The sequence below is a fragment of the Ovis canadensis genome, chromosome 2 (genome assembly GCF_042477335.2).
Source record: "Ovis canadensis isolate MfBH-ARS-UI-01 breed Bighorn chromosome 2, ARS-UI_OviCan_v2, whole genome shotgun sequence".
NCBI classification, from domain to species: Eukaryota; Metazoa; Chordata; class Mammalia; order Artiodactyla; family Bovidae; genus Ovis; species Ovis canadensis.
The window spans coordinates 26591555-26612885 of NC_091246.1; positions in this window are offsets into that span (position 1 = coordinate 26591555).

The following is a 21331-nucleotide window of genomic DNA, read 5'->3' on the forward strand; positions in this document are numbered from 1 at the left end:
AGCTCAACATTCAGAAAACGAGGATCATGGCATCTGATCCCATCACTTCATGGAAAATAGATGGGGAAACAGTGGAAACAGTGTCAGACTTTATTTTTCTGGGCTCCAAAATCACTGCAGGTGGTGACTGCAGCCATGAAATTAAAAGACGCTTACTCTTTGGAAGGAATGATGCTAAAGCTAAAGCTCCAGTACTTTGGCCACCTCATGCAAAGAGTTGACTCATTGGAAAAGACTCTGATGCTGGAAGGGATTGGGGGCAGGAGGAGAAGGCGATGACACAGGATGAGATGTCTGGATGGTATCACGGACTCGATGGACATGAGTCTGAGTGAACTCTGGGAGGTGGTGATGGACAGGGAGGTCTGGCATGCTGTGATTCATGGGGTCGCAAAGAGTTGGTCACGACTGAGCGTCTGAACTGAACTGAACTGAACTCCTTGGAAGGAAAGTTATGACCAACCTAGATAGTATATTCAAAAGCAGAGACATTACTTTGCCGACTAAGGTCCGTCTAGTCAAGGCTATGGTTTTTCCTGTGGTCATGTATGGATGTGAGTGGTGGACTGTGAAGAAAGCTGAGCGCCGAAGAATTGATGCTTTTGAACTGTGGTGTTGGAGAAGACTCTTGAGAGTCCCTTGGACTGCAAGGAGATCCAGCCAGTCCATTCTGAAGGAGATCAACCCTGGGATTTCTTTGGAAGAAATGATACTAAAGCTGAAGCTCCTGTACTTTGGCCACCTCATGCGAAGAGTTGACTCATTGGAAAAGACTCTGATGCTGGGAGGGATTGGGGGCAGGAGGTGAAGGGGACGACCGAAGATGAGATGGCTGGATGGCATCATGGACTCGATGGACATAAGTCTGAGTGAACTCCGGGAGATGGTGATGGACAGGGAGGCCTGGCGTGGTGTGATTCATGGCGTCGCAGAGTCGGACACAACTGAGTGACAGAACTAACAAACTAATTACATGATACTTAGAGATTCTTCTTTATATTTCTCTTTTGAAAAATTTAAAATCTACAGAAAAGTTGAAAGGAGAGTACAACAAAGACTTGAATATACCGTTTACCAGGTAAAAGATATGTTCACCAGTTTTTTGCATTTGTTTTTCTAAATAAATTACAGACATCATGACTCTTCATTGCTAAATGTTTCAACATGTATTCCTTAAGAATGAGAAAATTCTGTCTCCATATGTATACTCACTATCACATCTCAAACCTAAAAACTGGTCCAAAGGATCATTTATACTTAGAATTTCTGAGAATGTCATCCATAGCTCTTTCCTACTTAAAATTCCTATATTGCACTTGGTGATGCCTCTTTCAGTTCAGTTCAGTTCAATCGCTCAGTCATGTCTGACTCTTTGAGACCCCAAGAACTGCAGTACTCTAGGCCTCCCTGTCCATCACCAACTCCCAGAGTTCACCCAAACTCATGTGCATTGAGCCAGTGATGCCATCCAGCCATCTCATCCTCTGTCGTCCCCTTGTCTTCCTGCCCTCAATCCCTCCCAGCATCAGGGTCTTTTCCAATGAGTCAACTGTTCGCATGAGATGGCCAAAGTATTGGAGTTTCAGATGCCTCTTTAGTCTCTTTTAATTTAGAACATTATTGACTTTTTTAAAAGAGTTTGACAGGCCAGTTGTCTTGTAGAATGTCTGGATTTCAGGTTTCACTGATTATTTCCTGAGGGTGAGGTCCAGGCTGCATATTCACATCACATCAGAATTTCACTCTGCCTCATTCTGTTAACTGCTGTTTGATCACTTGACTATGGGAGGTTTGTATTTGCTTTTTTGTTGTGCTGCTAGATTGGCATTCTTTTGATAGAAATGTAAACATTTCTGGTTGTTAAAACACTGGGATATAAAGAAAATAAGACAGCGGTACCATCAAGGGACAAAGATAGCAAATTTAGCTTCATTGAGAGGAGGCTGTATTTGCCACCTCATGCTAGGTTGGGGGCAGGACAGTGAGGAAGGGAGATGTGAGGATATGGGATCTGCTGCTCCTGCCCACAGCATTGACACCTCCAAGATACCTGTGTTGAGTGACAGTGACTTGAGTAATGAGTATGCTGTGTGCTAAATAGCTTCAGTTGTGTCTGACTTTGAGACCCTATAGACTGTAGCCTGCCAGGCTCCTCTTGTCCATGGGATTCTCCAGGCAAGAACACTGGAGTGGGTTGCTCAACCCTCCTCTGGGGGTCTTCCAGACCCAGGGATCGAACCCACATCTCTTATGTCTCCTGCATTGGTAGGTGGGCTCTTTACCACTAGCACCACCTGGTAATGAGAACACAAAGTAAAGTCAAAGTTGCTCGGTTATGTCCAAGCCCATGGACTGTACAGTCCATGGAATTCTCCAGGCCTGAATACTGGAGTGGCTAACTGTTCCCTTCTCCAGGGGATCTTTCCAACCCAGGGACTGAACCCAGGTCCCCTGCATTGCAAGCAGATTCTTTACCAGCTGAGCCACCAGGGAAGCCCAATGAGAACATGTTCCAAATCAACTTGTCTTTCTCTTAATTTCATCCTCTGCATTGTCATAGCATCCAACAGATCATGGTAGTCCAGCAGGCTTTCACATTCATTCTCTGGTGTGATACTCCAGTCATCACTGTGGTGGTCCAAGGGCACAGCATCCCTTTTCTCTTTCCTACAATATTGCTGCTTACGGCTCTCCCTACCAATCTCTTGCCCTTAACCACCACTCTAGTTTATCCCACGGGCTTGTATGGCTGGATCACTTCACTCTTCTGCTTAAAAGTCTTCACCAGATCCTCATTTCTTACAGGGCAAATTCAAATATTTTCTTGGGACACAAACTTCCCATCCTGTTTTTCAGTGTAATGTCTTTATCAATAAACTTTGTTAGTTGAAATATAACACATGTACAGGAAAGTGCAGAATAATAAGTACACAGTTTGATCAGTCTTCACAAAGTGACCTGCCTGGTCAGGAAACAGAGCTTTGGCAACATCCCAGAAGCCCTCCTCAATTCTTCTCCCAGTTACCTCTCCCTCCCTAAAATTTACCAATATGCTCCTGACTTCTAACACTATAGGGTAGTTTTGCCCCTTTCAAAAAAACTTTATGCAAATAGAATTATATAGTGTGTATTTTTAAAGTCTGGTTTCTTTTGTGCAATATTATATTTGTAAATTTTACCCAGGTTGTTCATTGTCTTCATTGTGTGACTATACCAAGATTAATTGATCAATTAATTGATCTGTTCTACTGTTGATGGATATTTGGATTATTTTCAGTTTTTAGGTGTTGGGAGTAACATTGCTATACAAACATTTGTGTACAGGTTTTTTGGGTGGATGATGTCTTCATTTCCATAGGGGATGTATATAGAAGCACGATTGCTGGTTATAAGGTATGCATATATCTATCTTTATCAGTAACTGACAAGTTGATTTCAAAGTAATTGTACTAATTTACAGTCCTACCAACAGTGTATGAACATTTCACTTGCTCCATATCCTTGTCCAAACTTGGTATTTTAAGCTTTAAAGTTTTAGCCATTCTGGTGAGTATATAGTGTCCATTGTGGTTTTAATTTGTGTTTCTCATATAACTAAGAACATGAGCCAATTGGATATCCTCATTTGTGAAATCTGTTCTTTTTCTTACAGATTTATACAAGTTCTTACAGATTTATACAGCACATTTTATGACTCTCTTGTTGGTTATGCTGATAGAAATCAAATGTATTGTCAGTCCCTAGCTGTGGGTTGACAATACATTCACCTGGTATATTTTGATGAAGAGACCTTTCTCCTTTCAACATAGTCCAATTGCTGGGAAACTCTTCTTTTGGATGTCAGAGGATGTCTGTGGTTTTCTTGGCCCTCCCTCTGGGCCTGGCAGCCTCATGAGACTTTATCTAATGATAGAGAAAACCATTTGTAGACAGCTTTCCTCTTAGCAGGAGAAGAAACAGATCACTCTCAGCAGTATGAGTGAATTCCCTTATATTATGCTTACAAATCAGGTCACATCTCCCCTGCTAGCTGCAAGGGAGTCCACAAAAGTGAGCATCTATTTTGTTCCTATTTCTATATTCTGAGAAGGCAAGAGGGAAGGAATTAGAAATAGTTGTTAAGAGTCCATGTCCTGGCTATTATAAACAGTGCTGCGATGAACATTGGGGTACATGTGTCTCTTTCAATTCTGGTTTCCTCGGTGTGTATGCCCAGAAGTGGGATTGCTGGGTCATAAGGGAGTTCTATTTGCAATTTTTTAAGGAATCTCCACACTGTTCTCCATAGTGGCTGTACTAGTTTGCATTCCCACCAACAGTGTAGGAGGGTTCCCTTTTCTCCACACCCTCTCCAGCATTTATTGCTTGCAGATTTTTGGATCGCAGCCATTCTGACTGGTGTGAAGTGGTACCTCATTGTGGTTTTGATTTGCATTTCTCTAATAATGAGTGATGTTGAGCATCTTTTCATGTGTTTGTTAGCCATCCGTATGTCTTCTTTGGAGAAATGTCTATTTAGTTCTTTGGCCCATTTTTTGATTGGGTCGTTTATTTTTCTGGAGTTGAGCTGCATAAGTTGCTTGTATATTTTTGAGATTAGTTGTTTGTCAGTTGCTTCATTTGCTATTATTTTCTCCCATTCAGAAGGCTGTCTTTTCACCTTGCTTATATTTTCCTTTGTTTTGCAGAAGCTTTTAATTTTAATTAGATCCCATTTGTTTATTTTTGCTTTTATTTCCAGAATTCTGGGAGGTGGATCATAGAGGATCCTGCTGTGATTTATGTCTGAGAGTGTTTTGCCTATGTTCTCCTCTAGGAGTTTTATAGTTTCTGATCTTACATTTAGATCTTTAATCCATTTTGAGTTTATTTTTGTGTGCGGTGTTAGAAAGTGATCTAGTTTCATTCTTTTACAAGTGGTTGACCAGTTTTCCCAGCACCACTTGTTAAAGAGATTGTCTTTACTCCATTGTATATTCTTGCCTCCTTTGTCAAAGATAAGGTGTCCATATGTGTGTGGATTTATCTCTGGGCTTTCTATTTTGTTCCATTGATCTATATGTCTGTCTTTGTGCCAGTACCATACTGTCTTGATGACTGTGGCTTTGTAGTAGAGGCTGAAGTCAGGCAAGTTGATTCCTCCAGTTCCATTCTTCTTTCTCAAGATTGCTTTGGTTATTCGAGGTTTTTTGTATTTCCATACAAATCTTGAAATTATTTGTTCTAGTTCTTTGAAAAATGTGGCTGGTAGCTTGATAGGGATTGCATTGAATTTGTAAATTGCTTTGGGTAGTATACTCATTTTCACTATATTGATTCTTCCAATCCATGAACATGGTATATTTCTCCATCTATTAGTGTCCTCTTTGATTTCTTTCATCAGTGTTTTATAGTTTTCTATATATAGGTCTTTAGTTTCTTTAGGAAGATATATAGGAAACCAGAATTGAAAGAGACACATGTACCCCAATGTTCATCGCAGCACTGTTTATAATAGCCAGGACATGGAAACAACCTAGATGTCCATCCGCAGATGAATGGATAAGAAAGCTGTGGTACATATACACAATGGAGTATTACTCAGCCGTTAAAAAGAATTCATTTGAATCAGTTCTGTTGAGATGGATGAAACTGGAGCCGATTATACAGAGTGAAGTAAGCCAGAAAGAAAAACACCAATACAGTATACTAACACATATATATGGAATTTAGGAAGATGGCAATGACGACCCTGTATGCAAGACAGGGAAAGAGACACAGATGTGTATAACGGACTTTTGGACTCAGAGGGAGAGGGAGAGGGTGGGATGATTTGGGAGAATGCCATTCTAACATGTATACTATCATGTGAATTGAATCGCCAGACTATGTCTGACGCAGGATGCAGCATGCTTGGGGCTGGTGCATGGGGCTGACCCAGAAAGATGTTATGGGGAGGGAGGTGGGAGGGGGGTTCATGTTTGGGAATGCATGTAAGAATTAAAGATTTTAAAATTTAAAAAAAAAAAAAAAAGAGTCCAATGGGCAAGGTCTACACAAGAAAAGAATTGAGTGCTAGGGCTTTCTGCTGTTATTGGCAAGTGGAAGTCATGTTATTTGCCCCTCCCCTCATTGAAAGGTGTTGATTATCTGTCAAGTTGAGTCGTTAAATGAATTCCACTGAAATTGCATCATGAAACTGGGATATTAAGATGGGTGACATGACTGATAAAAGTGAAATGGGTATGAAAATACCTCCATATGGAATCTCCATATGTGCATCTGTTTTAGTGTAAATTTTCACATACAAGCCTTTTTAATATGAAAAAATACAAACTTAACATTGGTCATCTTAAGAGGATCACATTAGAAGAGGGAAGCCTTAAAATTTTTCTTCCTGTACTTCTATATTTCTCTTATATTTTTATAACTTGAAAAATATTGTGAAAATTGATACATTTGTATCATGTTAGAATCAAATCCCATTTACCAAGGATAAACTGTTTTGGTTCACCACTGTTAATTTAACATTGCCTTCATTTCTGAAATTACCCAGTGTTGTAAAAAAATTAGAAACGACTTCCCTGGTGATCCAGCCTTTAAGAATCTGCGTGCCAATGCAGGGGACACAGGTTTGATCCCTGGTCAGGGTAGATTCCGGAGAAGGCAATAGCAACCCACTCCAGTACTCTTGCCTGGAAAATAACATGGACGGAGTAGCCTGGAAGGCTGCAGTCCATGGGGTCACTGAGGGTCGGACACGACTGAGCGACTTCACTTTCACTTTTCACTTTCTTGCATTGGAGAAGGAAATGGCAACCCACTCCAGTGTTCTTGCCTGGAGAATCCCAGGGACGGGGGAGCCTGGTGGGCTGCTGTCTATGGGGTCGTACAGAGTCGGACACGACTGAAGTGACTTAGCAGTAGCAGTAGCAGTAGCAGGATAGATTCCACATGCCACCAGGCAACTAAGCCCACGCATCACAAATGTTGAGCCTGTGCCTTAGGGCCCATGCTCCACAATAAGAGAAGCCACCATAATGAGAATCCCATGCACAACTAGAGAGTAAGCCTTCCTTGCTGTTACTAGAGAAAGTGCATGTGCAGCAACCAAGACCCAGCACAGCCAAAAATAAATAAATAAAATTTTTAAAAAACTAGCAGGTTTTTGGAGTGGATAAACCACATAGGAGATACCTTAGCTTTATTCTTACTATGCAAAGTTAAATAATTACTTATAGGCTGAATGGTCTCATGTGCATATGCTGACGTTCTAACTCCTGACACCTCAGAATGTGACTGCGTTTGGAGATAGGACTTTTATAGAGGAAACAAGGTTAAAATGAGGTTATTAGAGTGAATGTGAATCCAATATTACTAATATTGGATTAGTAATGGTTAGTAACTGGTTTCCTTCCCTGAAAAGGAAATTAGGACACAGACATGGACAGAGAGAACCATGTGAAGCTGCAGGGAGAAGATGCCACCCACAAGTCAAGGAGAAGGGCCTCAGAAGAAACCAACCTTGCTGGCACCTTGACTCAGACTTCTAGCACCTAAAACTGTGAGAGAATAAATTTCTACTGTTTAGTCCACTCATGCTTTAGTATTTGTTATGCAACCTGCCCTAGTAACTAATGCAGTTACCTAATATTCATATATGGTATACTTTCAGTCCTTTATTTCCATCTTTACTGAGTTATGAAAGAAAGTGAAGTCGCTCAGTCGTGCCTGACTCTTTGAGACCCCATGGATAGTAGCCTGCACCAAGCTCCTCTGTCCATGGGATTTTCAAGGCAAGAGTGCTGGAGTGGGTTGCCATTTCCTTCTCCAGGGAATCTTCCCAATCCAGGGGTCAAACCCAGGTCTCTCACATTGTAGACAGATGCTTTACCGTCTGAGCCACCAGGGAAGTCCAATTGACAAAATTATAATATGTTTAAAGTATGCAATGTAATGATTTGATATTCACATACATTTTAAAAGGATTCCCACCATCAAGTTCATTAACACACCCATCACCTTTCATATATACCTTTTTTTTTTTTGGTGAGAACACTTAAGTTCTACTCTCTTAGGAAATGTCAATTATACATTATAGTATTTTCAACTGTAGTTAAAATTATTAACTATTCTAATGAATCACATTATTCATTAGATCCTCAGACTTTATTCCTCTTATAACTGAAAGCATGTTCCCTTTTATCAGCCTCTATCTATATCTCCCAGCCTTCATCCCCAAACAACCACTTTTCTACTCTCTGTTTCTGTGCATTCAACTTTGGTATGTCTTCATTCTAGTGGGATGATAAAAGAGAAAGTATGGCCTCATACTTACACCTAATCTTTTGTTTGAGGTTTTAGCTTTCAACTTGATAAACTCTTTCATAAGTCCTTTCACTGTCAGGATAAATCAGTGAAGTAAAGTAAAGCAAGTGTTCTTGCCTTACAAATAAAGAAACTGAGACACCTACCAAATAAGACTCAGCCGAAGTCACATAATATGTGAGGGGCAAACTGAGACCAGATTTGGAGATTTAGTCATCTAGACCAGTAGCCCTTTCCATTGACTGTTTTCATTCTATCAAATAGAATATTTAATGATAACTGTTTCAAACAGGGCTTACTTCCAAGTATGTCAAAGCCACTCAACAAATGCATATTGAGCGTGTGTGTGTGTGTGTGTGTGTGTGTGTGTGTGTGTGTCTTTCTTAGGAGCTGAGAAGACAGTGATAGAATGTGGTGTCTGTTTTTGAGGAGCATGCTGTCTAGATGTGTTGACTGACATCTAAACGAGCAATATTTTATGCAATGTGAAAAGCACTATAATAACAGTGTGAGCAAAGCATCATAGCAACACCCTTGAGGAGGACTTCACAGGTGTAGACTTTGTGCTGGGCTTGAAGAAAGTAAAGAACTTGTCAGATGGAGGTCTGGTTTCCAGCAAAGGAACTTCACTCAAGGAGTCCAGAGCTGTGGGAGGTGAAGACTAAAACCTGGTGGCTGGAGAACTAAACGGAGGACAATGGTGGGGGATGGGGGCTGGAGGAGGGGTGACAGTTCTAAAGAGCATGTGAGGGATTTTGGCCTTTGCCATAGCAGATATTCTCAGATGATTGCATTTCTTTTACAAGGTAAAGAGTTAATAGCTGTCATAAGACTGTTGAATATTTTACTAAGTAAAATCCAAACTGCTATCATTTGAAATTAACATCATTTTTATAAGGAATAATGCCAAGAATGTAGGTGGGTCATATATCTACTAAAAAAAAAAAAAAGCTGAATACATTAAGCTTTATGAAAAACTCACCATATTCTCCACTTTTCACTAATTTCACCACAACAGAGTTTGGTGGAGGCCACCCTACAGATCACATTTCTCAGACTTTAATGGGGATATGTGAATCACCTGAGGATCTTGTTAGAAGGCAGATTCTAATTCTGGGTGGAGCTAAGAGTCCATGATTCTAGAAGCTTCTATGTCAAGTCCTTGCTGCTGGAGTCTTGAACACACTTGAGTAGCAAAGGTTAGTCTACACAGCAAGACTGGCTCGACTGCATTTGTATTTTATAAAGTTAAATCAGAAAACTATGTGTGAAACTGGTTGCAAATGAATTGCTACTACAGTTAATCGTACAACAAAAGTTCTGCAGACATTTGTCCCATACATTATGAAAAATCACTGTAACTTAGCTTTCTGGTCCTCTGATTCATTGCAGGAATTCTTCAAATGGCAAGAACTCCTCAAAGACTTGCAAAAAATTACATTCTTTGAATGCACTATATATGTTTCCCCTATTTAATAGTTTGGTCTTACTATAGAAATGGAATTTAGCAAAATTCTTATATGTTGTATATTTCAAGAAGAGAGCATCTACAGCCAAAAATAAGATGATTTTAAAATAGCATAAATTGAAACAGCAGTAGTTGATTTAGTGCCATCTTTTCTCAGGGATTCCAGCAATGATTGAGTCCTGTACACGGAGAACAGATTGTTCCATGTGAGGCCTATTAGAAGTTAACTCCAAAACAGATGTTTTTGAAGATTCTGTTACCATTATAGACAAGCTGTTCTCATTTTGCAGAAAAACAAATATGTAATAATAAATTATCATACTTACCTTAATGACTTAATAATGATTCTTTAGTAAACATTCACAAAAGGGGATAGGAAGTTTAAAAATGTACTATTTAAAATAATATTTTTATTACATTAGAAGCCTAACATATAGTGAGCAATAACAGATGATGAATCTTACAAATATCTTACACTTATTGGGAAGGCTGCTGGAACCCAAGGCAGAAAACAGCAAAAGAGAATGACTTTGGGGTCAGTTGTCATTTTCAAGAAGCTCTAAGTTCAGAGACCAGATGGTATTCTTTAAAAGATTAATTTGGAGATGCTCCCCATAGAATCTTTAATAGGTGATTATTTTTCCAAAGCTATTTGAACTCTAGCCCTCAGAGAACTTACAATTTTTAAAGGGGGTCTTAATATTCTTTGGGCTTCCCTCATAGCTCAGTTGGTAAAGAATCTGCCTGCAATGCAGGAGACTCTGGTTCAATTCCTGGGTCAGGAAGGTCTCCTGGAGATGGGATAGGCTACTCAGTAGCCTATCCAGTCCAGTATTCTTGGGCTTCCCTTGTGGCTCAGCTGGTAAAGAATCAGCCGGCAATGCGGGAGACCTGGGTTGGATCCCTGGGTTGGGATCCTCTGGAGAAGGGAAAGGCTACCCACTTCCGTACTGTGGCCTGGAGAATTCCATGGTCTGTATAGTCCACGGGGTCACAAAGAGTCAGACATGACTAAATGACTTTCACTTAATATTCTTTGGTCTTTTATCCCATAATTGGATACCCAGTACTTGAATAAACACAACTCCTGATGGATTCAAAGCTCAATGTTATGTATTTCCCAATGCCTCAATAAATTTCGCTTAGTGATACAGCTTTTCCCCGAGCCCTGGGAGAGACTTAGGCAGGCCCATGACTCTCCTGCTCAGTTTAGTAACAGACAGTATTGGGCACCTTGTGAAACTAACCCAGCCTCAGTTCTAAAATATAGTACAGGCATTCAAAATCAGTTCAGTCGCTCAGTCGTGTCCGACTCTTTGTGACCCCATGAATCGCAGCACCCCAGACCTCCCTGTCCATCACCAACTCCTGGAGTTCACTCAAACTCACGTCCATCGAGTCAGTGATGCCATCCAGCCATCTCATTCTGTCGTCCCCTTCTCCTCCTGCCCCCAATCCCTCCCAGCATCAGAGTCTTTTCCAATGAGTCAACTCTTTGCATGAGGTCACCAACATACTGGAGTTTCAGCTTTAGCATCATTCCTTCCAAAGAATTCCCAGGGCTGATCTCCTTCAGAATGGACTGGTTGGATCTCCTTGCAGTCCAAGGGACTCTCAAGAGTCTTCTCCAACACCACAGTTCAAAAGCATCAATTCTTCGGCTCTCAGCCTTCTTCACAGTCTAACTCTCACATCCATACATGACCACAGGAAAAACCATAGCCTTGACTAGACGGACCTTAGTCGGCAAAGTAACGTCTCTGCTTTTGAATATGCCATCTAGGTTGGTCATAACTTTTCTTCCAAGGAGTAAGTGTCTTTTAATTTCATGGCTGCAGTCACCATCTGCAGTGATTTTGGAGCCCCCCAAAATAAAGTCTGACACTGTTAAAATAGTTGAAAATTTTAAAATATTTATATTACCTATAAATATTATGCACTAAAATCTTGGCTAGTGAGAAGAAATAGGAGGAATAAATAGGGATGTGTGTATATCTTTATAATTCAAAAATACTGAGGAGCTTTGAACTGAGGTCCTAAAATACACCTTAAACAAAATTACAAAGAAAGTCCCAATTGGTTCATCAAGTATATGAAGAGCAGTTATACTTCTACCTCTGTGCCCCCTATACAGAGCAGTGGTCTTTATGTGGGGTCATCATGTCCAGGATGTTACAAGATTATCCTCCTTGAAAAGGGAACCCTCTTACACTGTTGGTGGGAATGCAACCTAGTACAGCCACTATGGAGAACAGTGTGGAGATTCCTTAAAAAACTGGAAATAGAACTGCCTTACGACCCAGCAATCCCACTGTTGGGCATATACACTGAAGAAACCAGAACTGAAAGAGACACATGTACCCCAGTGTTCATCACAGCATGTTTATAATAGCCAGGACATGGAAGCAACCTAGATGTCCATCAGCAGACAAATGGATAAGATAGCTGTGGTACATATACACAATGGAGTATTACTCAGCCATTAAAAAGAATACATTTGAATCAGTTCTAATGAAGTGGATGAAACTGGAGCCTATTATACAGAGTGAAGTAAACCAGAAAGAAAAACACCAATACAGTATACTAATGCATATATGTGAAATTTAGAAAGATGGTAACGATAACCCTGTATGCAAGACAGCAAAAGAGACACAGATGTATAGAACAGTCTTTTGGACTCTGTGGGAGAGGGCGAGGGTGGGATGATTTGGGAGAATGGCACTGAAACATATATATTATCATATGTGAAACGAATCTCCAGTCCAGGTTCGATGCATGATACAGGATGCTCGGGGCTGCACTGGGATGACCCAGAGGGATGGTATGGGGAGGAAGGAAGGAGGGGAGTTCAGGGTGGGGAATACATGTACACCCATGGTGGATTCATGTTGATGTATGGCAAAACCAATACAATATTGTAAAGTAATTAGTAATTAGTTATAAAATAACTTTATATTAAAAAAATAAAATAAAAAATAAAAAGAATGTATATATATACCCACACACACATACCTATCACTGAATAACTTTGCTGTGCAGCAGAAATTAACACACTGTAAATCAACTATTCTTCAATAAAAAAATATTGATAAAGAGTGAAAAAAAAAGATTATCCTTCTTGATGCAGGGAAAATATTGGAATTTCTTTTTACATTTATTTCTCTAAAATCAGAACATAAAACCTCATTATCATTTAATGCTTTGACTCTAGTACACATACTGAGTGTGAGTGTGAGAACTGGGTGATGTGGATGGAGAGACAGATAAATGGATGGATGGATGTACTTTTTCTTGGTATAGCTAGAACTGTGTGATAAACAAATGAAAGTTGGAAATCTTTGGTCTAAAATACTAGAACAGTTTTCCTTTGCAGTTTCAGAGACTTGTCAGGTGACTTAATTTATTCAAATTGTCCGTAAGGGGTGTAATATCAAATAATCTTTATCTTTTTTTACATAAAATTTATTTCTATTGAGATATAATTGACATATATCATGTATTAGTTTTAAATGTACAATGTGAGAACAATTTTTAGATGGAAAAATCAGAAACACTAGTAATAATACATGGTGGTACTTTAGTTGCTAAGTCATGTCTGAGTCTCTGCCTCAAATCTGTGGGTAAAAGATAAGCCTGGAAAAATCAGTATTGGCCAAAATGTTGAGTGCCAAATAAAGGAGTTCGGCTTTTATTATTTATTAACAAGAGGACCTACTGAGGTTTTAAAAAAGTGAGTGGAGGTCATATGTGTGGGCTTAGTCCCTCAGTTGTGTCCAGCTCTTTGTGATCCCATGGACAGTAGTCTGCCAGGCTCCTCTGTCCCTGGGGGTTCTCCAGGCAAGAATACTGGAGTGGGTTGCCATGCCCTCCTCCAGGGGATCTTCCCAACCCAGGGATCGAACCCAGGTCTCCTGCATTGCTGGCAGATTCTTAACCATTTGAGCCACCAGGGAAGCCCTTGTGTGTGTGTGTGTATATATATATATATATAATATAATATACTATATATAGTACATACACAACACACACATACATGTGTATGTTTTTATTGAGATATAATTGACATATAATATTGTATTAGTTTTAAATATATAACAGAACAATTTTTAGATGGAAAATCAGAAATACCAGTAATAATACATGATGGCGGTTTAGTGTGTTAATACACACACACACACACATATACATATAGATGTATATACACACAGAGACATATGTGTGTGTGGTGTGTGTGTGTGTATACTGTATATAGCATATTATGTAATATAAGCACAAAGTAAAGAAGATTTGGGAGTTAAGGGACTGCTGTAGCACCCCACAGACATGAGGCAAATAGGCCTAAACCAAGAGGATAATATACTTATTGTCCTTTTTCTTTTTTTCTTTCTTCTTTCTGCTTTTTAAAGCACCGCTAGTTTGAATAAAAGGCAGTGTGGACCATAGTCAGGAACACGGCTCCTGAAATCACATCCTGACTCTGCTACCTGCCAGTTCTGTGAGCTTAGGCAGGTGTGATGGTTAATTTTATGTGTCGACTGACTGGCCATGGGGTGCCTAGATTAAACATGATTCTGGCTGTATTTGTGAGGGTATTTCTGGAGGAGATTAACATTTGAATCCATGGACTGAGTAAAGCAGGTTGCCCTTCCCAATGGGCAGGGCCTCATCCAATTTGAGGTGCTGACTAGAACAAAAGGTAGAGGAAGGGAGAATTCTCTCTCTCTCTCTTTCTCTGCCTTATTGCTTGAGCTGGGACATCTCCTCATTTTTTTCTGCCCTCGGACTGAGATTTGCACCATCTGCTCTCCTGGTTCTCAGGCCTTTGCACTCAGATGGTTATACAACTGGCTTGGCTTTCCTGGCTCTGCAGCTTACAGAAGCAGATTGTGGGCCTCTCAGGCCCCATATTTACATGAGCCAATTCCTCATAATAAATCTCAATCTCTCTCTCTCAATAGATGGAGAAATAGATATAGATATCCTTAAATGCTATTGGTTTTGTTTCTCTAAACACACTTGACTAATACAGCTGGTTAAGTTCACACTTCCCTGACGGACACAAGAGCTCTCAGAAGTATAGACAGTACTGTTCACACTGTTGAAACTCAGCGCTCCCACATCCTTACACTGACCAGCTATATTTCCTAAGGCAAACAATTTCTGGCACTACAGGCAGAATATTCCTCTGAATGAAGTTTCAGAATCTGCTGTCACCAAACCCTGGTTTCCCCATCACTTTGTTCTCCAGTCATGTGGGAGTGAGGAAGTGGGGAGGGGATGAGAAAAGAGGGTGCAGAGGAAATGCTGCCTGTGTTCCCGACTTGATACACACAATAATTTTATATGTTTAAAGCCTTGAGTTCTTATAAAGGCATGCTCAGGAATATGACCTGTTATTAGTTCTCTATTATGCTTTCATCAAAAACATATATTACTGTATTTTTAAGGCAGACTTCAATTTTGGCACCCTGTTCATGTTTTTTAGGCATCAGAGAAATTGGCAAAAATGTTAGGCAGTGACAAACAAAAAGTAGTAGGTTCTAGTAATTGCTTGTATTTCCTTCTGCTTAGCCATTGTTTATTGCTTTCATCAGTTATTATATTACACTTTTCTCCATCACTGAACATTTTGGCCTGAAGTTAATTTACCTTCAAATTCAGTGAACACAAGAGTGACACTTTCTGCATTTCTGCTTTATTGCATGACTCTAAAGAGGTGCTAAGATGATTCCTTCTACCTAGCGAAAACACACTTTCTGAGTGTTTTGCAAGCTTTAGGCCTAATTTGCATATTCATAGCAAGGCAATTATCTTGATTTTTTTGAAAAAGATGTTCATTTGCAATATCAAAAATTTCAGAATCCTTTCACTTGAATTATCAAAATAATTATCACAATTTTGCACAGCAGTGATCTAGATGTGATCTCAGTTGCCACTTGGCCTACAGTACAAAAGCAACTACAAATCAAAGAAGCAAAACATCATTTACTGTGACATTTATCCTACTTTGTAGAAGACAAAGAATAGGTTCACTCCAATCCACCTTCTCAGGAACCCTGGTTGGCTCAATTCATTACTGGTGAAGCGTCCAGAAAATGCTGATGCATGCCAGCATGTCAGAGCTTTTCAGCTAAATTTCACACCTGTATTTTTCATATTGTATGGTGACATGATTTTAAGGAGAGAAAAGAAGCAATCTTATGAACTGTCTGCTGGAAAAGGCTGGTTGTATGGCAACTTAGCAGTTCTCGGTAAGTTCCGAGAAGGAAAACTGCTGCATGACCTCTCTGATTCTGTGCCCAGGTGAGCCAGCCTCCTGTCCCATCAACTTCCTGGAGTTGCCCCCTTCTCCTGCCAGGAGCCTCCTTGTGGGTTTCTTCTTAGCAGGTTCAGTTCAGCACTGCCATGTTTTCTAACCTTTCTCCCCATCCTCTTTTCTGGAGAATTCAGTGCACGCCTGGACAGGTCTAGGGGACCTGCTGGGAGAAGCTCTGAGTCCAGACTTCAAGAGTAAGTGGAAGTGGGTGACTCCAGAGCACCCTTAGGAAATTTCCAACCTGGCAACATGGATGCGTGAAGATGCTCTGTCGCTTTTAATCTGCACCCAGGCCAGGCACAAGGGCGGCTCACGGCTATAGCGGAGGTCAGCGTCAGTGACTGTCCGGGCACAAGGAGAGCGCACACTGTCTGCTCACATTTGCCCAGTGGGTTGTGGGGCTCCTGGGATGAGCCCACACCCCAGCCCCACATGACTTCAACCCAGCCCCGCTCCCCAAAACTCTGGAGACCTCTGCTCGTGTGTCCACCCACAGCATCCTTTTCTGTTCACCCTTTGCACTCTGACCATGAAACTCTCTCCCTGATTCATCCCGGCCTTCCGCAAATCTTTCCCTTCACCCTTGCCCACCTGCTCTCCTGATCACACACTTGAATTTGTTTTTCAGCAGGCAGTTAGGAGACTGAGACTGTGTTTTCCTCTAGCCATTCCTAAGTGAATCAGGGGTAGTTTTTCAAACCAGGAACTCAAAGTCCTTAGACAACAGGTTCTACACTTACTTTTGAATTTTATTTCTTACCAATCTTCTGTCTTTTAAAATTTATTTTTAATTGGAAGATAATTGCTTTACAATATTGTTTTTGGTTTCTGTCATACATCAACCAAATACAGTATCATAAAGCAATTCTCCTCCAATTAAAAAAGAAGCAACCTAGATGTTCACTGGCATATGAATGGATAAGGAAGTTGTGGAACATACACACAGTCGATTATTATTTAGCTATAAGATGGAATGCATTTGAATCAGTTCTAATGAGGTGGATGAACCTGGAACCTATTATACAGAGTGAAGTAAGTCAGAAAGAGAAAGGCAAATACTGTATATTAACTGCATATATATGGAATTTAGAAAGATGGTAGCAACAATCCTACATGCAGGGCAGCAAAGGAGACACATGTAAAGAAAATACTTCTGGACTCAGTGGGAGATGAGGATGGGATGATTTGAGAGAACAGCACTGAAACATGTACATTACCATTTGTGAAACAGATGACCAGAGCAAGTTTGATGCATGAAGCAGGGCACCCAAAGCCGGTGCTCTGGGACAACCCAGAGGAATAGGGTAGAGAGAGAAGGGAGGGGGGTTCAGGATGGGGTTGAGGGGAACGCATGTATACCAAAAACCATCATAATATTTTAAAGTAATTATCCTCCAATTAAAATAAATTAATTGGGAAAAAGAAAAGGTTTCTGCCATACATCAACGGGCTTCCCAGGTGGCACTAGTTGTAAAGATCCCATCTGCCAATGCAGGATACATGAGAGATACCAGATCAATCCCTGGGTTGGGAAGATCACTTGGAGGACAGCATCGCAACCCACTCCAGTATTCTTGCCTGGAGAATCCCATGAATAGAGAAGCCTGGCAGGCTATAGTTCATACAGTTGCACAGAGTCACACACGACTGAAGCAACTAATATGCTTGCATCCGTCAACATGAATCAGCCACAGGTATGTATATGTCCCCTCCCTCTTGAATCTTCCTCCCACCTCCCACTCATCCCACCCCTCTAGGTTGTCAGAGGGCACCAGGTGTGAGCTCCCTGCATCATATAGCAAATTCACACTGGCTATCTACTTTATATATGGCTTATCAATCTTCTAAATGAATTCACTTCTTCAGGGATCAAGAATACCTGCACTGCTCCTCAGCTCCTCTGTGAGGTCCAAGTGCTAATGCCCCTTGCAGCCCATTCTTTTCTTGCTGGGATGTCCCCCAGGTCCTTGCTACGGCTGCAGTCCACTCTTCATCTTCTCTTGCAGGCATACTTTTCCCCATACATTCTACCTCTTGGTAATGTCTACTGGCTGTTTCCACTTTTAGTGTCTTGGTCTTTCCATCACAAGCAAATTCAAAACTCTTCAAGAGGAGAGACTGTCCTTTTTTGCTGTTTCCTCCATAGCACACAGCACAAAGGCATCTAGAGGCAATTCTTAATAATGGGCAGGGCTTCCCTAAGCCCCCAAGATCCAGCTAAGGTGGTCTCCTAGCCTCAGTTACATGGGTGGTCAAGGTCCAGATGCCCATCTAGATTCTGCAGTTTCCTCTGGGTGCCAACCCTCACCACCCCTGCTCCGAGGCGAGTTACCTTGCTCTGCCTAATGCCGACCCAGAGTCAGCAAACAAAAACCCACTCACAAAGCAGCTGAGCGCCTAGTAGGACTTACCGAAAATTTGAGAAGGAAATGTTATTAATGTATTTGCCACATACTCATCAGTGGCCTGCTTGGGCCTCCTCTCTCCTGTCTCTTTTCTCTCTATCCGCATCCTTTCAAAAGTAGCCTCCTGAACACAGCACAAACCACCCCACCCTCTTCTGCTCTCATTTTCTCTGCAAAGCAACCTACCTTTTTCTTATGGTGCCCAGCACCTGCTGACATCATTGTTTTCAGGACTTCCCTTGTGACCCCAGTAGTACATCAAAGTTATTTTCTAAAAAAAACAAAAGTCCCTTCTCATGGTATATCTGGTATATCTGTTAGAATAACTTTATTGTTTTTTTTTTATTAACTGGGTCTTTTGTTGTTGTTGTTGTTTAGTCACTCAGTCACGTCCAATTCTCTACGACCCCATAGACTATAGCTCGCCAAGCTCCTTCATCCTTGGGATTTCCTGGGCAAGAATGCCGGAGTGGGTTGGCAGTTCCTTCTTCAGGGGATCTTCCTGACTCAGGAATTGAACCTGTGGCTCCTGCATCTCTTCCATTGTAGGCAGATTCTCTACCACTGAGCCACAAGGGAAGCCCCAGAATAACTTTTGGGAAAACTTGTTACATTGAAATATCTGCTCACTTCAAGGACAGTTCATTCTGAGGCTTCTGCTAGTCTCCCCTTTGTTAAATCACCATGTATTGTTACCGAATGATCTTCCTCTCTTTTCCTATCTTCAGAATTTTGTTCGTGTGCACTTTCAAGTGGGTCTTAATCTTGACTTCCAGAACCTTGGACTTTATTGAAGCACTTTCCCCAAAGTAACCTTGTCCTCCTCACGTGGCAAGGCTGACAAAATGGAAATATTAAAAATGGCAGTGGTATCTGTCTGGGTTGCTTCACTTAGTTTACTTTATGAAGTACTTCTATTTGTTGCCAGTAACACTATCAATGCTCAACAACAGCAATCATGCCTTGGCAATCTCCATCATAACTCAATGGAGATAGATAGTGGCATGCCCTCCTGACTTTTAAGAAATGTTCTTTGTCACCGTCTAATGTTACCTGCTCTCCTTTGCCAAGACTGCTCCCACTTACCTCCACTAGCTCTTGAATTATTTTTTCCCTTATATTCATTAGAATCACGAAAAGCTAGCTCTGCAGAAAATGCTTCCAAAGTCTTTAAACCAGTCATATTTTACTTCACCCTCCCATAAGACATCCTAGTTTACGTTTCTAACTCAACTGCAACTCATAATTCTAAATTCTCTTTATTTCTCTATCTTCACTGGAAACTTGAGTATTCCTTATTTACATTTTCCTGGTGTGAGTAGTTTGTGGACACCGTAATGTCACTCCAGTGGTTGTACTACTTCCTAAACAAGCCCTAGCACCTGCCCCACGAAGTGCATGAACACACATGCACACACATACACACACACATAACTGGGCGCTGCTAGTGATTCTCACTTTTGAGAAATAATTTTTAGTTTTCAAAAATGAACTCAATAGCTACCATTAAAAAAATCTAACATGGTTTTTTAGACCTACCCAGATGTTCGTGGTTTTTATTTGGGACTATTCGCTCCTTGAAGATGAAAATGAGTCATTACACAACTATGATGTCACTCAAAAGGAGATGCTTACATAGCACTTCCACTAATTTGCAAAGAAAGGGTACTTACAGCTTGGACACCTCCTTAGAGTCCCCCCTTCTTTGCTGCAGATTAGAGAGACTCTCTAGTCTCATCTCCCTGGATTATTTTAGAGGAAAACTAAAGTGTCAGATGATACTTGGCTGGCCTGCCTTGTCCTGGTCCTGTGGGGCCTGGGTTCTGGCTGCTGTGAGAAATTTTGGCAAGTTAACTTCTGAGAGTCCAGGTATTTTCCTTTATAAAGTGGGCACAATAATAATGAGATACTGCTGAACACAGGAGGGGTGTGCTGTAGGCAGGCTACAGGGGACACGTATCTGTGTTCTACACATTGGCCCCGCGACACTGCCTGTCTGTCTTGACTTCCCCACCCACCCACCACACTCCTTGCTCACCTCGTCCTGGGGCAGGTGGAGGGGAAATCCAGTCGTTTCTGCGGCAGCCTCCCTCTTAGCTCCACTGCTGACCATCCAGGCTTCCCTCTCTCTGCTCGTGGCCAGTGGCTGACGTGGGGCCTCTGTGTTCCTGGCTGCCACTCCCTGCCTGACAGCCATCTTTCTGGGAATTCCTATGGATTCTGGTGCTCTGCGGCTTCCCTCTCTTACTTTTTGCGTATAGTTAGAGACTTATTTGGCTTCCCAGGTGGCACCAGTGGTAAAGAACCCACCTGCCAATGCAGAAGACATAAGAGATCCCTGGGTTTGATCCCCTGGATCAGGAAGATCCCCCTGGAGTAGGAAACAGCAACCCACTCTAGTATTCTTGCCTGGAGAATCCCATGGACAGAGGAGCCTGGTGGGCTACAGTCTATAGGGTCACAAAGAGTCAGACACGACTGAAGCGACTTAGCACACACAGATTCAGTTGGCTTTAATCACATTTTATACCACTGATTAGAACCTTGTGAGTGGGACAGAGAAGAGGTAGCATTTCCTCAGCTGACACTGTAGAGCACAAGTATCACAGTGTTATCTGACTTAATCTCTCTTTGGTTCCTAGTTGAGTCTGGAATTCCTTATTTCAACCTTTATTTTTTTTAAGCTTTTTATTTTGTTTTGGGGTATAGCCAATTAGGGGTTCCCTGGTAGCTGAGCTGGTAAAGAATCCACCTGCAATGTGGGAGACTCTGGTTCAATTCCTGGATCAGGAAGATCCCTAGAGAAGATACAGGCTATCCACTCCAGTATTCTTG